This window comes from Salvelinus alpinus, chromosome 4, assembly GCF_045679555.1.
Source record: "Salvelinus alpinus chromosome 4, SLU_Salpinus.1, whole genome shotgun sequence".
Taxonomy (NCBI): domain Eukaryota; kingdom Metazoa; phylum Chordata; class Actinopteri; order Salmoniformes; family Salmonidae; genus Salvelinus; species Salvelinus alpinus.
In genome coordinates this window covers 51,273,446-51,289,806 of record NC_092089.1, presented here as the reverse complement: position 1 = coordinate 51,289,806, position 16,361 = coordinate 51,273,446, and positions in this window count along the sequence as shown.

Here is a 16,361-nt window from a genome sequence, read left to right as displayed (position 1 = left end):
GTTCTGAACCGATCATATTTTCAAGAAAAAACAGGCCTGATAAAAACACTTATTTTGCCCAAAAAATCCATCCTAAACATATATACACAATAGAAATTAAAAAGTTATTTCTGAGTCTACCACGGTCATCTGACTTATCCTGCCAAGTGAATTACCCAACAGCTGAGGGGATTTTCACAAGACGGATTCTTGTAAAATCCTATAGATTTTGTTTCCGATTTCCTTTGAAACCTTAAAACATTTCTGTAGAAACCTTAAAACGGAATAGAAGTTGATGTAAAAACCTATAATAGGTTTCAGAACTTCATTTTGTGGTAACGGCTTTTAAAGGATTATGTACGCTCCCGGTAGAACTACCACTTGTGAAGTGTAACTGAAAAACGTTCAGTTTGGAGCTTTATTCAGTCACGAGTTCTGTACTACGATTGCCCTTCACTCTAACTCCATAGATAGCGTCTGTTGGTAGATGGGAGGAATGTAATGAGACTAGTTTTTGTTGAGAGGTTTGTAAAGAAAATACTTCCCTTAAACGTTGTGCTGACTTTTCACTGTTTGCTGTCTGCTTGTTGGAAATGTTCTGTGAGAACGGAAGAAATCGTGTGATTCTCCTGGCAAGATTCATTCCATCAACAATGACCATTGATCTGTATGAGTCACAAGGATGAACCTATGTTGCATTTTTTGGTAACCCTTTATTTTACAGCCAGGTCAATACTGGGTATTTATAGGTAAACTTCATGGTACTTATTAAAATAATTGATGGGTAAAAAACATTTTTTTTCTGCAACTATTGCCTATTTTCAGAGAACTTAGATACTGTTTCTAAATAAGTACATATTTAAGTATATTCTGTTACCAAATATTTACCTAGTAAGTACCTAGTACTTACCGGGCTGTAAAATAAAGGGTTACTGCATTTTCTTAGCATTTGACTGCTAACACATCCTACAAAACAATCACAATTGGTGTGCCAAAGCCTTTCAACCATAAATGTGTCCACAAGTGAATGTTTACTGTGCTAGCATATCGTCAAAAGGTTACACTCCATGATGTTACACTTCTGAATCAAGACACGTTTTAATGTAGTGGGTTATCTATATAATGGTTCCATTAGTCCAAAACTTTAGAGGAAAGGTTGAGGCTTATTTTATGAATTTCGCTTCGCCCTATTAGATGGTTGTTATTCCTTTAGGAAAACAGATTTGGGGCAAATATTCCCTTCTTTGTCTGTCATTTGCTGTTGGCAACCTTTGATAACATTCCCATTGTTTGAAACCGTGGTGACACACACACACACACACACACACACACACACACACACACACACACACACACACACACACACACACACACACACACACACACACGCAATCACGCAATCACACGCACACACAAGCTCTCTGTTGGAAAGGGAGAAAAGTGTCAGCTGGAGGCACAGAAAGATAGGCCGCCCCCGCTACACACTTAATCTTAATGAAAAACGAGTCTGCCTCCCAACTGGGTACTTTGGCTGACATCCATGTCCTTTCCTCAATCTTTTCCCCACATCTTCTGAGCTACAATGCACCATGTAGTTGTTTCTTGTATTTAAATATTGATAAGATAAATGGTAGGCAACAGCAGTTATGGTTACGTGACTATGGCCATTACAGTTTGAGAATGTCATTTTCTTTACCCCAATGACCATATATTGATGTGCACTTTGTTTTATTGGGTGCTTTTCAAAATATAAAAAGTAAAATTTTAGACATATTTCCTCCATACCTAGCTTACAGTAAAGCATGACTAATTACTAATCAGTATTTTACTTGTCTGAGAGATATTGGCATCCACTAATTTAACAAATGGAATTACTCCGGAAGATAGTAATTTGGAAATTGGCCATTGTAACTATTATAATGTCCATTTCTCTATACCACAAGCAGTAGGCCTAAAACTTAAGGCATGTTTAGCAACATCAATCTTATGACCTTGGCAGCTCATTAGCATTCAGCTGACAACTCATTTCTGCAAACCAGCAAAATAATAAGGCGAGAAGCATCATTAATTGTTACCTGCTGCTAAGTGGTGATGGCTATGTGATCTGCTATCCAGGTGGTTGCATTGTATAGACAAAGGCGATAATCTGTAAAATATACTGTACCAACAATTTCTCAGTTTTCAACCTTTTATTTTTGCTCATCTTACTGAACATTGGAGTGAAATAATTGTTCAGATTTTTACATGAGAAAATGCTGCTTTAAAAAAAAATGGAATCAGTGTTTTTTTTCTTTCAAATACACAGTCAGGTCCAAAATTATTGGCACCCTTGATTAAGATGAGGAACAAAGACTGTATTAAATATATAATACAAATACTGAGCTATATTGTAGTAATTCAAAAAATTATATATTATGTTATACTAATACAATTGCTCAGAGAAAGAGATTTTGTTTAACAAGTAATAATTTATTTTTGATAATTTTTTCAATACTTTTCTATACCTCACCTTATGAAGATAACGGAACTGTGTCTTTTTGTCAAATGTTTTATGAGATTGGAAAACACATTGGGAGGGATCTTAGACTATTCCCCCATACATAATATTTCCAGATCCTTGATATCTTTGTCTGCGCTTATGGACTGCCCTCTTCAATTCAAAACACATGTTTTCAATGGGGTTCAATTCCAGAAACTGGGATGGCCATTACAAAATGTTGATTTTGTGGATTTTGATGTTTTGATGTGTGTTTACGATTACTGTCTTGCTGGAAGATCCCCTTGCGGCCAAGTTTCAGCCTCTTGGCAGAGGCAAGCAGGTTTTTGGCAAAAATGTCCTGGTACTGGGTAAAGTTCATCATGCCATTGACCTTAACAAGGGCCCCAGGAAAAGTGGAAGCAAAATAGCCCCATAATATCAAAGATCACCATCACATTTTACAGTAGGTATGGGGTTATTTTCTGCTTATGCATCCTTATTTTGACACCAAACACACCACTGGGGTGTGTGACCAAAGAGCTCTATTTTCATGTCATCCAACAAATCTTAATGCCTGGAGTTTGCTAAACGGCATTGGCACCTGGATTGGAACAGTGCTAAGGTCACGCACACCAGAGCTCTTTGGCCATGCACACCAGTGGTGGGTTTGGTATCGCAAAATCTAAATCAGTCTCCAGACTTGAACCCCATTGAACCACAAACTTGTAGTTTGAATTGAAGAGGGCAGTCCATAAGCGCAGATGAAGTATAGCAAGGATCTGGAAAGATTCTGTATGGATGAATGGTCTAAGATCCCTGTGCACTTCAATCTCATAAAACATTATAGGAAAAGGCTCAATGCCGTTATCCTCGTACGGTGAGGTATGAAAGATGTTGAAAAAAGAGGTGGCATTCATTTTGACCTGTATCTTTTTGAGAGAAAAAACGTATTACTTGTTAAATAAAATCTATTTCGATGAACAATTGCGTTAGTATACCTTCTTTATCAAGGGTGCCAATCATTTTGGACCTGACTGTATGTGAGTGAGAGGGGTAAACATGACAGAATCGGTACATTTAGGTGGACATGTTTGGACAGGATGGCTTAATTTAAACTTAATACATGGTTGCCTCCACTGTAGTGTCACGACATTGGAGAGTGGAAAACAAATTGAATTACAGTGATATGTGCTATACTTTCAGAAGGGAAAGAAGGAATTAGCCATTTTCCTTCCTTCTTTTGTTGTACCAACGGGTTCCAAGTTGACTTTGTTAAACATGCTGTGTTGGTCTCCACTTGTACAGTAAACAACAGCCTAGAGCTGAGTCCTGACCCTTGCGCCTGTCAGATCATGAACTTGGAGCTGTGACTTTCTCTTCTTAGCACTCACTTCATTTCTGGGTCTTCGCTGGAGGGTAGGAGGCCTTGTCATGAGTAGTAGGCCGAAGAAGCCTCGGCCTTGGTTAAAGGGTCTTGTCCCTCTAGGGGGATACTCTGACACGGTCGCTCCTTGGGATTCCCAGCATGTCATAACACATTAAGGGATCCAGAAAGCCAGAGTGAATAAGGGTTTGATGTGTAAAACCCCACCAGCCGAAGGGTTGAACACTGAATTAACTCCTCACAGCTCCAAAATACTCTTCATTAATATTTGGGATTACTGAGTTCTTCACTATGAGACTACTACATCAGAAAATATTTGGTTTGTCTTATGTGAAAATAGACTTCTGTCTTTGAGTAGATAAAAAGCATTGTTAGTGTACACACATTTGATGATGATATTTCATGGATATATCACCGGTCTGTCACACTCTGACCCTGATCTCACCTGTCCATTTTTCCCCATTATCCCCTGTGCGTTTATACTGTGTTTTCTGTTTGTCTGTTGTCAGTTCGTCTTGTCTTGTCAAGCCTGTCAGCATGTTTTTCGTGTACTCCTGTTTCTCTCTTGCCCCTGTTTTTCTAGTTTTTCCCGGTTTTGACCACTGAGCCTGCCGTTCTGTACCTGTCTGACACTGCACTGGATTACTGACCTCTGCCTGTCCTTAACCTGTCACCTGCCTGCCACCTGTTTTGTTAATAAACATCTGTGTTTCGAACTCTCTTCATCTGGGTCTTATCCTGTCACGATATTCGTCTTCGTCGGATGAGGAGGAAGGATCGGAACAAAACGCAGCGTGGTAAGTGTTCATGTTAATTTAATAAATAAACTGAACACTGAAACAACAAAAACAACAAAGAGAGTGAACGAAACGAAACAGTTCTGTCTGGTGCAACAACACAAAACAGAAAACAACTACCCACAAACCACAGGTGGGAAAAGGCTACCTAAGTATGGTTCTCAATCAGAGACAACGATAGACAGCTGCCCCTGATTGAGAACCACACCCGGCCAAACACACAGAAAAAGAAAACATAGAACACACAACATAGAATGCCCACCCCAACTCACGCCCTGACCAACCCAAAAATAGAGACATAAAAAGGATCTCTAAGGTCAGGGCGTGACATATCCTGAGCTCTGATGCGGTCATATATTCATACATCTGTATTTTTAATGGCCAATACATCCATAAATACCTCACATTTTCACATGTTCCTTTTTAGCATTTGGAAACACATCTCAAAAGGTGCACTTAGTGCTCTCCAGCCATGGACTTGAGCTATTATTCAGCTCGTTGGGCAGGGGCTTGTAAACGTAAATCTCAACCTGGTGTGGAAACATCTTGAAAAATCCCAGATTGTAGCGGTCTGTGAAATACATTTGTGTTTTTTCATCAGAATGATTGGTTATGGGTACCTTTATGTGTGTGTAAAATATTACTATTGTCAGATGTTTTATTTATAGATTTTAGATGTGTAGCTATGGTGAGAACCGGGATGAAAGTAACATGTTTCGTTTTTTTGCTAATTAGTCACAGATCAATACAGTAGATCTAGAAAAACATGAAAAATAACTAATATATGTATGTCCTCTACCATAAGCAACTTTTAAGATGGTCATACCATGAATTAATTTAGCTATTTGATTTTGAATTTTAAGACCCCTTTAGGTATCCCTAAAACTATATATAACAAATATTTGCTAATATATTGAATTTGGCCTTTACTACTATAGCCCATATAAACACAATTCAATAACACATTAAAACAATTAATCATATGGAATTAATGTTTGTCTTATAGTTTATATAGGATAAATAAGAAAGCTCAGGAAATGTAACCCCTTATTGTTGTTGGCACAAAACAACCTCCATTTCCATTTGTTTGTATAGGTTACCTTCCGACAAGTCCCGTGACACTTGTGGGGGAGAACACCATTGTGTTTCTGAGTGTCTCCCCTTTCCATAGAAACTTCATAATAGTTTGTAGGCCATTTGCAGGCTGCAAAGTTTTTCTCTAAGAAGATCGATTTTCGGGATGTCTCATGGTCTGAAAAACACCACTGTAACTCGGCCAATTGTATTGATGTCATATATAATTTTAAAACATTCAGTCACTTTTTGATAGTTTGCTAACATTATAAAAGCAATATGAATTGATGTGAAGTTTGAAGTAAATTGACCCAAAAGCATTTTTGACCTCCATTGGACACAATGGTATTGCAGTTCTAAAAATGAAGAGTCTTATTATGAATTCTCCAATTAATTCTGAAGAGGATATTGACTTGAATCTGTGTCTTTCTGCCTGTCTGTCTGTCTGTGTAACTGCTTGTCTGTCTGTCTACCTGTCGGCCTGCCTGTCTGTCTGGGGGGGAGAGAGAGAGAGAGAGAGAGGAGGAAAGAGAGATGAGAGGAGGTGGAAGAAGGGAAAGAAGGAGGGAGAGAGAATGGAGGGGGTAGGAGTTAGAGAGAGAGAAGGGGGAGATTGAGGGAGTGGGAGAGAGGGGAAAGAGAGATGGAGAGGGTGAGATAGGGGGGAGAGATCGGAGCGGGTGAAAGAAGGGGATGGCTAAAGAGACAGGACTAACAAGGGAAATACATTAACCAATAGTACAGGTAGATAGCAATAAAAACAATACTACAGAGATACAAATTAAGTGAGAGGAAAAACAAAAAGAACTAGAGGGACTTATCCAAGAACAATCTAATGTAATCTATTACAAAAATAAAGCAAACTGGATGGAATATGGAGAAAAATGCACAAAATTCTTCCTGAACCTCCAACATGCTAACAAAAAGAATTTGCAGAAACTCGTTACTGAAGACGGAGTCATCTATGATTCTCCTAATGATATTTTAAAAGAGGAAGCAACATTTTTTTGCAGATGTTTGTTACGTCCGTCGTTATATAAATGAGACCAAAGCGCAGCGTGGAAAGTGTTCATGATTTTAATATTGAATTCCGACAAAACAACATAAAGTTCTGCAGGGCTAAACAGCAACTATGCAAAAACAAGATCCCACAAACTAAGGTGGAAAACAGGCTGCCTAAGTATGATTTCCAATCAGAGACAACGATAGACAGCTGCCTCTGATTGGGAACCATACCCAATAACCATACCCAAAGAAATAGAACACATAGATTGCCCACCCAAATCACACCCCGAGCTAACCAAAAAGAGAAATAAAAAGGCTCTCTAAGGTCAGGGCGTGACAATGTTCTCTTTTTCTCCCCCACTGAATGAAGATTACGGTAAGGAATTATTTCCAAATAATACAAACAATTCAAAAATGAACAAATGTACAGAAAGATTGGTGTGAAGGCCAAATTACAGAGGAATAACTTTGAGGCTATTAAATCCTTTCCATCTGGAAAAACCCTAGGGCTTGATGGCATACCGGTAGAGGAATATCAAGCCTTTTTTGATATACTAAAAGCTCCATTGTTAGATTGTTCTAACTACTCCTATAGAAAGAGTAGTCTGTCAGGTACTCAGCAGTCTGATTTCATTATTATTAAAACAAGACCCAAATGGCAAATATAAAGATCCAGTCTATCAAAAAAAGGCCCCTTACACTTCAATATTGTGATGCAAAAATACTAGCGAAATGCATAGCACTCAGAATTAAAAAAGGTTTTACCAGGTATTGTTCATCCTTATCAGACAGGTTTTTACAAGGACGATACATTGGAGATAATATACGACAACTACTAGAAAAAAAATAGAACACCATGAAATATCTAAGAAGCCAGGCCTGGTATTTATACCGGATTTTTAAAAAGACATTCGATAAAGTAATACGGGATTTTATTTATAAATGCCTAGATTTTTTCAATTTCAGTGATTCTCTTATAAAATGTGTAAAAGTAAAGTATAGCTAACCCCAGGTGTAAAATAGTAAATAACGGCTACTTCTCAGAGTTTTGAATTGTCAAGAGGAGTTACACAAGGGTGTCCGCTGTCACCATATCTATTCGTTATGGCCATCGTAATGCTAGCTATTAACCTTTTCTCAATCTAGGGGGTGCTGTTTCAACTTTGTCATTTATCGTTCCCAAATGAAACTGCCTCGTACTCAATTCTTGCTCGTACAATATGCATATTATTATTACTATTGGATAGAAAACACTCTAGTTGGATAGAAAACACTCTAGTTTCTAAAACCGTTTGAATTATTTCTCTGAGTGAAACAGAACTCGTTTGGCAGCGAAATTCCTGACAGGTACTGCAAAATCTGAAAATGTTGACTCTGTTCTAGGATCAGTTTAAAACTCTGTATGTATCCTATGGGTCGACATGAACTGCACGCGCCTTCCCCTGGATGTCAGTAACCAATGAGAATTGGAATGGAGTTTCTAGGCAGATCTGAGACCATATAAAAGCCCATGGCATGGGGGGTGCACTCTTTTCATTGTTCGTCATGGCGCAAAGCAGGACCTCAGCATGGCGTTCTGAAAAGCTCAAGTTATCGGCCTTAGATATATCCTGCTCTGATTTAATTCGATATAGGTGTTAGAAACATCATAACGAAGTTATTTTAAACCGAGTTATATATATATAGTTATGTATATTGGAATCCCTGTAAATTATCGGAATTTCCTTAGTATTGCGTTTTGAAGATTTGGGCATGTCTGCGCCACATAGCTAATGTTTGCTGCTATTTCCAAAGTTGAAGAGGACGTTCTACAACCGAGCAACAATTCTTTTGGACAAAGGACAACTTGCCCAAGATTCTGATGGAAGCTCGTCCAAAAGTAAGAGCTATTTATGATGTTAATTCGTATTTCTGTGGAAAAATGTAAAATGATTTGTCCGCCATTAATTTCGGCACTGGTCTGGCTGTAACGCACACTGTATGTCTAGTAACGTTAATTTTTAAAATCTAACACAGCGGTTGCATTAATAACTAATGCATCTTTCATTTGCTGTCCAACCTGTATTTTTTTGTCAAGTTTACGATTAGTTATCGATTAGATTAGGTGCCTCTCCAAGATGGCGCCGGCCAGAATGCCTGAAATGTTGCTACTGATCACATTGTATAACCACGATTTGTGCTGCTAAATATGCACATTTTCGAACAAAACCTATATGCATTGTGTAATATGATGTTACAGGACTGTCATCTGATGAAGTTTATCAAGGTTAGTCAAAAATTATATATCTTTTGCTGGATTGTTACGATCGCTAACCTTTGCTGCTGGTAAATTGCTTGTGTTTCTGGCTATTGTGGTAAGCTAATATAATGCTATATTGTGTTTTCGCTGTAAAACACTTAAAAAATCTGAAATATTGGCTGGATTCACAAGATGTTGGTTTTTCATTTGCTGTACGCTGTGTATTTTTCAGAAATGTTTTATGATGCGTATTTAGGTATTTGACGTTGGTCTCTGTAATTATTCTGGCTGCATCGACGCTATTTCAGATTGCAGCTGCAATGTAGAACTGTGATTTATACCTGAAATATGCACATTTTTCGAACAAAACATATGCTATACAATAAATATGTTATCAGACTGTCATCTGATGAAGTTTTTTCTTGGTTAGTGACTATTTATATCTTTATTTGGTCGAATTTGTGAACGCTACCTATGCAGTAAGAAAATGGTGGAGAGAAAAAAGTTGAGTCTTTTGCTATCGTGGTTAGCTAATAGAAATACATATAGTGTCTTCCCTGTAAAACATTTAAAAAATCAGAAATGATGGCTGGATTCACAAGATGTGTATCTTTCATCTGGTGTCTTGGACTTGTGATTTCATGATATTTAGATGCTAGTATTTACTTGTGGCGCTATGCTAGGCTATGCTAGTCAGCTTTTTTACTGATGGGGGTGCTCCCGGATCCGGGATGAGTACCAAGTAAAAGTTAAAATCAGATCCAATAACAACATTAGAGGATTAGAAATCCAAGGCTTAAAAACAAAGGTGTCCATGTATGCTTATGACTCAAGTTTTATATTAAGTCTGCAAGCTAGATCCCTGCAAAGTCTCATTGAAGATCTAGATAACTTTTCTGAACTCTATGGACTAATACCTAATTATGATAAGTGTACAATACTACGTATTGGATCTTTAAAAAATACAACTTTTAGATTACCCTGCATTTACCCTATAAAATGGGCTGACGGTGAAGTAGACATACTTGGTATTCATATCACAAAATATATAAATAAGCTCTCCACAATGAATTTTAATAGAAAACTTGTAAACATAGACAAGATCCTGCAACCAAGGAGAGGTAAATACCTGTCTATTTATGGAAAAATTGCCCTGGTTAACTCCTTAGTCATATCTCAGTTTACAGTTTACTCACTTACGTATGGCGCTGCCTACTCCTGATGATTCGTTTTTCAAATCATATGAGCAAAAAACATTTTGCTTTATCTGGGACGCTAAACCAGACTAAATCAAGCGTGCCTATCTATATAATGAATATAGTGGGTTGAAATGATTAAATATAAAAGCACTAAACCTCTCTCTAAAAGCTTCACTTAATCAAAAGTTTTACTTGAACCCTAAATGGATCTCAAGTAGATTACTAAGAAAAGCTCATCCATTGTTTAAAATGGCCTTTTTGCCTTTATACAGATCGCCATGTATAATTTTCAATTAATCTTTTTTTCAAACAAGGATTGCAGAGCTGGCTACAATTTCAATTTCATCCTACTGAAAACATAGAACAAATATTACAACAAATATTATAGCTGAACTCAAATGTGCTGATTGATAAAATACCTGTATTTATGGGAAAGACGTTTGAAAAGGGTATTTTGTTCTTAAATGATATTGTAAATTGGAATGGTAGAGTTATGTCTTTCATGGAGTTATCAGACTTGTACGGGAAGGTCTGCTCAATCCAAGAGTACAACCAATTGATTACAGCATCACCCAAAACTGGAGGAGGCAGGTGGCAGCGGGAGGAGGTAGGGAACTGGTCTGTCTGACCAATATAAAGGATCAAAACTTACGGGGGAATAAAAATAGCATAAATAGGAAAGTATACCAGTTTCATTTGAGGACCAGGATGTTGACAACTGTGACATACAGATTGCAAAATTGTTTGGAAGAGATTTTTGATGTACCGATTCCATGGTACATGGTGTATGAGTTGATATATAGAACATCGCAAGAATCAAGATTAAAATTATTATAAAGAATTATTGCGAACAACAAAATTTTGAATATTTTGGGGATAAAATCCTCAAAGCTCTGCAGATTTTGTTGTGAGGATACAGAATCAATAGACCCTCAGGTAGCCTGTTTCTGGTCTCAGGTTCAGGAATGGCTAAAAATGCATAACATTGTGTCACGTTCGTCGTAACATTGAAGAGAGGAGGACCAAGGCGCAGCGTGAAATGAATACATATTTAATAAACGAAGACGAAGAACACTTGACAAACTATACAAAACAACAAACGAACGTGAAGCTATATAACAAATAGTGCTGACACTAAACACTACACATAGACAATCACCCACGAACTACCTAATGAATATGGCTGCCTAAATATGGTTCCCAATCAGAGACAACGATAGACAGCTGTCTCTAAATGAGAACCAATCTAGGCAACCATAGACATACATACACCTAGACTTAACACTGCCCCATAAACATACAAAAACCCCTAGACAATACTAAACACATACTGTATATCCCCCATGTCACACCCTGACCTAACTAAAATAATAAAGATAACTAAGGCCAGGGTGTGACACATTGATCTAAAATTGACCCTAGACATAGTACTGTTAGGAAATCTGGAGAGACTGGGTCAGTCAATTACTAATATACTAATAATCTTAGTAAAATTATTTATCTTCACCTCGCAATCTATGGATTCTATTCGATTAGATAGTTTGAAATTGTACGTTAAACATCACAGCATAGTTGAAAGATATACACTACCGTTCAATAGCTTGGGGTCACTTAGAAATGTCCTTGTTTTTGAAAGAAAAAAAACAATTAAAATAGCATCAAACTGATCAGAAATCCAGTGTAGACATTGTTAATGTTGTAAATGACCATTGTTGCTGGAAATGGTTGATTTTTTATGGAATATCTATATAGGCGTACAGAGGCCCATTATCAGCAACCATCACTCCTGTGTTCCAATGGCACGTTGCGTTAGCTAATCCAAGTTTATCATTTTAAAATGCTAATTGATCATTAGAAAACCCTTTGGAAATTATGTTAGCACAGCTGAAAACTGTTGTTCTGATTAAAGAAGCAATACAACTGGCCTTCTTTACACTTTTTGAGTATCTGGAGCATTAGCATGTGTGGGTTCGATTACAGGCTCAAAATGGCCAGAAACAAAGAACTTTCTTCTGAAACCCGTCAGTCTATTCTTGTTCTGAGAAATGAAGGCTATTCCATGAGAAATAGCCAAGAAATTGAAGATCTCGTACAACCCTGTGTGCTACTCCCTTCACAGAACAGCGCAAACTGGCTCTAACCAGAATAGAAAGAGGAGTGGGAGACCCCGTTGCACAACTGAGCAAGAGGACAAGTACATTAGTGTCTAGTTTGAGAAACCGACGCCTCACAAGTCCTCAACTGGCAGCTTCATTAAATAGTACCTGCAAAACACCAGTCTCAACGTCAACAGCGAAAAGGTGACTCCGGGATGCTGGCCTTCTAGGCAGAGTTGCAAAGAAAAATGCATTTCTCAGACTGGCCAATAAGAAGAAAAGATTAAGACGGGCAAAAGATCACAGTCAATCCCGGAGTCGCCTCTTCACTGTTCCCCACCCCCCCATTATTATTTTTATTTTATTTATTTTTCTTGGGGGGGGGGGGGGGGGACTGTGGGAGGGGTGTGATGGTTGAGGGGCAGCTTTTGGGGAACTGTGGGGGGATCTTGGAGGGTTCGGGTCCCTATTTTCGGGTCCCTATTTTTGTGAGAGATCTGTCGACATGCCCTTGAGCAAGGCATTGACCCTGGATACTTATGTGTGTCGCTCTGAATGGGAGTCTGTTGGATGACTGGTGTGGTGTAGTTGTTGAGCGGCTTCACTGCAAGTATGTTGTGTTAAAAATCAAATAAATTAAAAGAAGGGGATGGAGTGAGAAGAGAATGAGGGGGATAAAGAGAACGTAGAGAGCGAAAGAGAGACAGACATGAGTAAAACATATACCCTATCTTTTCCATTGACTGCTTTGTGTTTTCAACCTGTTCAAGCATTCATAGATGACCAGCAGGGTCAAATAATATAAACAATGGTTATAGAAGGTGCAACCGGTTAGCACCTTAGGATTAAATGCCAGTTGCTTTTCATAGCCGAGCATTCAGAGGTCGAGAGGGAGGTCAAGAGAGAGAGAGGATTGAAACACACAAAGTAGCGTGTGGAATAGCAATAAGAATGTCAGTTTAATATGCAGTGCAGATCACCTCCTATTACCCTCCTCAGAGTTTTAAGAATTGTGTGTGTTCAATGATTTGTGGCATTTAAAGCATATTGCAGATAGAAGCAAGAGGATTTGAAGCAATATGTGGTCAACCCGTGTGTGGTCAACTATCTCAGCACCGTTTCGCGCTGCTCTGAAACAACCATGGGGACTGGTCTTGGTAAAACAATGAGATTTTTATTTTCACTGAATCTCCGTTTGGGTATTGGTTAGCCTACAATTACGGTGTGGAAATGTTAAAATTATTTTGCTCTTAGGTGCCTACTCCCGACCGGTCACGTTGTACCACGCCATATTTTCTTAACGGAAACCCTGGCGGTTTCATTTTTCATGGCATAGAAACACCATAATATGTATCTAATTAATTAAACTACATTTCTTAAAAATCAATCCCATATATTATGTTCTTACACATTTTTTAAAAAATTCTCTAGTACAGCCAATATTACAAAGTCAAAGGCTTCTCGAGATGCCTTCTGGTGGTCAAACTAGCACTAACTAACTAATGGCGACAATGGCTGACACTTAAATAACCCGCTATAGAATTCTGCGGCAGCCCGCAAGGTGTGCTGCATATGACAACATTTTACAGGAAGAACCACTGCAGCCTCTGAGTGCCATAGATAATTCGTGACCAGATTCATGACCATTATGTTTCCACCATTACTACAGAGAAAATTAAATGTTTCAAGCAGTGCAAAAGCTGACCCATATTTTTTCGGATTGACAGTCCACATTTTATGCATAAACCATGTTGTGGACCTTACTCACAAGCTGCTAAAGCTGATGCAAATGCCAGTGCACCATGTTGTGTCGAAGTGCCTGTTGACCTAAGGTGCAGTGCCACTGGGCAGCTGTAGCCTAACATGCTGACCACACCGCTCTCGTTACGTCCGCGAGCGTTGCAAAATAAATGTACACATACATGTTATTCAATCATTGCATCCACACTGCTCGTGCACATCAACAAGCATGTGTTTAGCCAAGTGCTAAAATAGAACTTGACTCTATTTGTTGTGGGACTTGCAGCGCATCAAGCATCTCTCCCATATCCTCATTGGTTTTAAGGAGCATACAGTATACCCACGTGAGTGATTGAAAAATGAACTGAGGTCCACACTCCAGTCTGGTTAGTGGTGGTAATGCACCTTAAAGTTAGTTGCAAACCACCATATCAAGTCCAAAGAAGAAGAAGAAGCCGGAAGAAGGAGAGATTACTGGAAACAAACTCGGTTTACCCTTTTATCTGTGGACTAATTATCGGAGTAGAGGACCTTGTGCATTTCAGGTAAAATAACAAGCCAATGGATATATCCCATGACAAATTAGCTAGCAACAGCAAGCTAGCTAGCTAAATTGCCATAAATGTTTAAAGATTTTCGACCTGTCGCTTTGTTCACTTTGATATTTCAGCCTGCGTGTCCTGATTGCATCTGATGTGGGTAGACAAAAATCAACATGCGTGCTCACGCCCGGTCTAGTCAGCATGTAGCACGGTGTTGACGGTGGAACCTAGTAATGTGCCGGAAAAAAAACTTAGGTATGAAGCTTGTAGTGTCATACTGAAGAGGACTCGAAGCTGTAATCGCTACCGAAGGTGCTTCAACAAAGTACTGAGTAAAAGGTATGAATACTTATGTAAATGTGAATTTTCAGAATTTTATTTTGAATAAGTGTGCAAAAAATTCTACAAACCTGTTTTTGCTTTGTTATTATGGAATACTGTGTGTGGATTGATGAGGGGGAAAAAACTATATAATCAATTTTAGAATAAGGCTGTAACGTAAAAAATGTGAAAAAAATCAAGGGGTCTGAATACTTTCCGTATGCACTTTAACTTCTTTAACTTCTTCTTACTTCTATTTTCAATTATGCTGTTAATTAATTCGTTTTTAATGTTGTTACCAATTTTAATAAATGTATTTTATGTACATGTATTGTTTTTCTTAGATTTTGATTTCCAGGTAGAATTTCCCTGTAAATTTACAGCATGATCCTGGCAGCAGAGTTGCAAGCTTAATGCTGTAATTTTGCTTTACAGTACTATTTTCCTTACTGTAAAACATTACAGCATCCCTGTAAATGTACAGCAAGGATGCTGTAATATGTCTTTACAGTAAGGAAAATAGTACTGTAAAACACATTACAGCTTCTCTGCTGTAAAGCAAAATTACAGTATTAAGCTGACAACTCTGGTGCCAGGATAATGCTGTAAATTTACAGGGAAAAGTTTTACAGTGCAAAACTGGGGATGGGTGTGCTGCCATGCTCACTTAGCCAGCAGGAGAGATGAAAGATACTTACATATGACTGATTAGCATCTCTAATGGAGAGATGGAAAGAAGGGAGGAGAGAAAAAATGCATTTCCTGCGTTTGGCAGTATCCCGTCTACAATATTGAAATAAACATCTAATGACAGTTTTGGCCCTGTTAATTACTGACACAGAGAGAGAGAGACCTGTGGTGGAGGTAAAGCTACAGTATGATTAAGCCTGGTATTTTTTAGCAGCCCTTTCTGCCACGCTGTTGCCCTTGGAAACAAAGCAATGTGATAGCTAGCCTGGCACAAATGCGTAAAAATCATTTTATTTACAGATCTTTCTTTTTAAAACCATTCAGTCATCAATGATGAGAGTATGTCTTCAATGAACATTACAGTACATTCAAATGGATATTTTTAGTCTTATTGGTTTAAGAAATGTATCTTCTGTAGACATGTCCACTGAGGTTGTGCTGTTATTTCAGCAATGCAGTGCTTTTCTTCCACCATCAAAACACCACTCATATGCCCTTATCATTTCATCACAAAGGGTCTGAAGTGAACCACCTCTCAAGTCTTCACACAGACTCTGAAACTCATAGCACCGGTGCTTTAGAGAAACACACACCCACACACATCTCAAAGCAAGAGAGAGTGAGAGAAAGAGAGAATGTGTTTATGTGAGGGAGTGTGTGAGAGAGTCACAGGTTAAAGCTATTTCACTACAGTGAACAACAGGCCTTTTGTTACACCCCGACAAACCAATTTCCTGAATCTATGTTGTCTGCATGAGTCATCACTTTGCTTATTCAGCTCCTTAGCATACAAGTAACCAACATATACACATATAC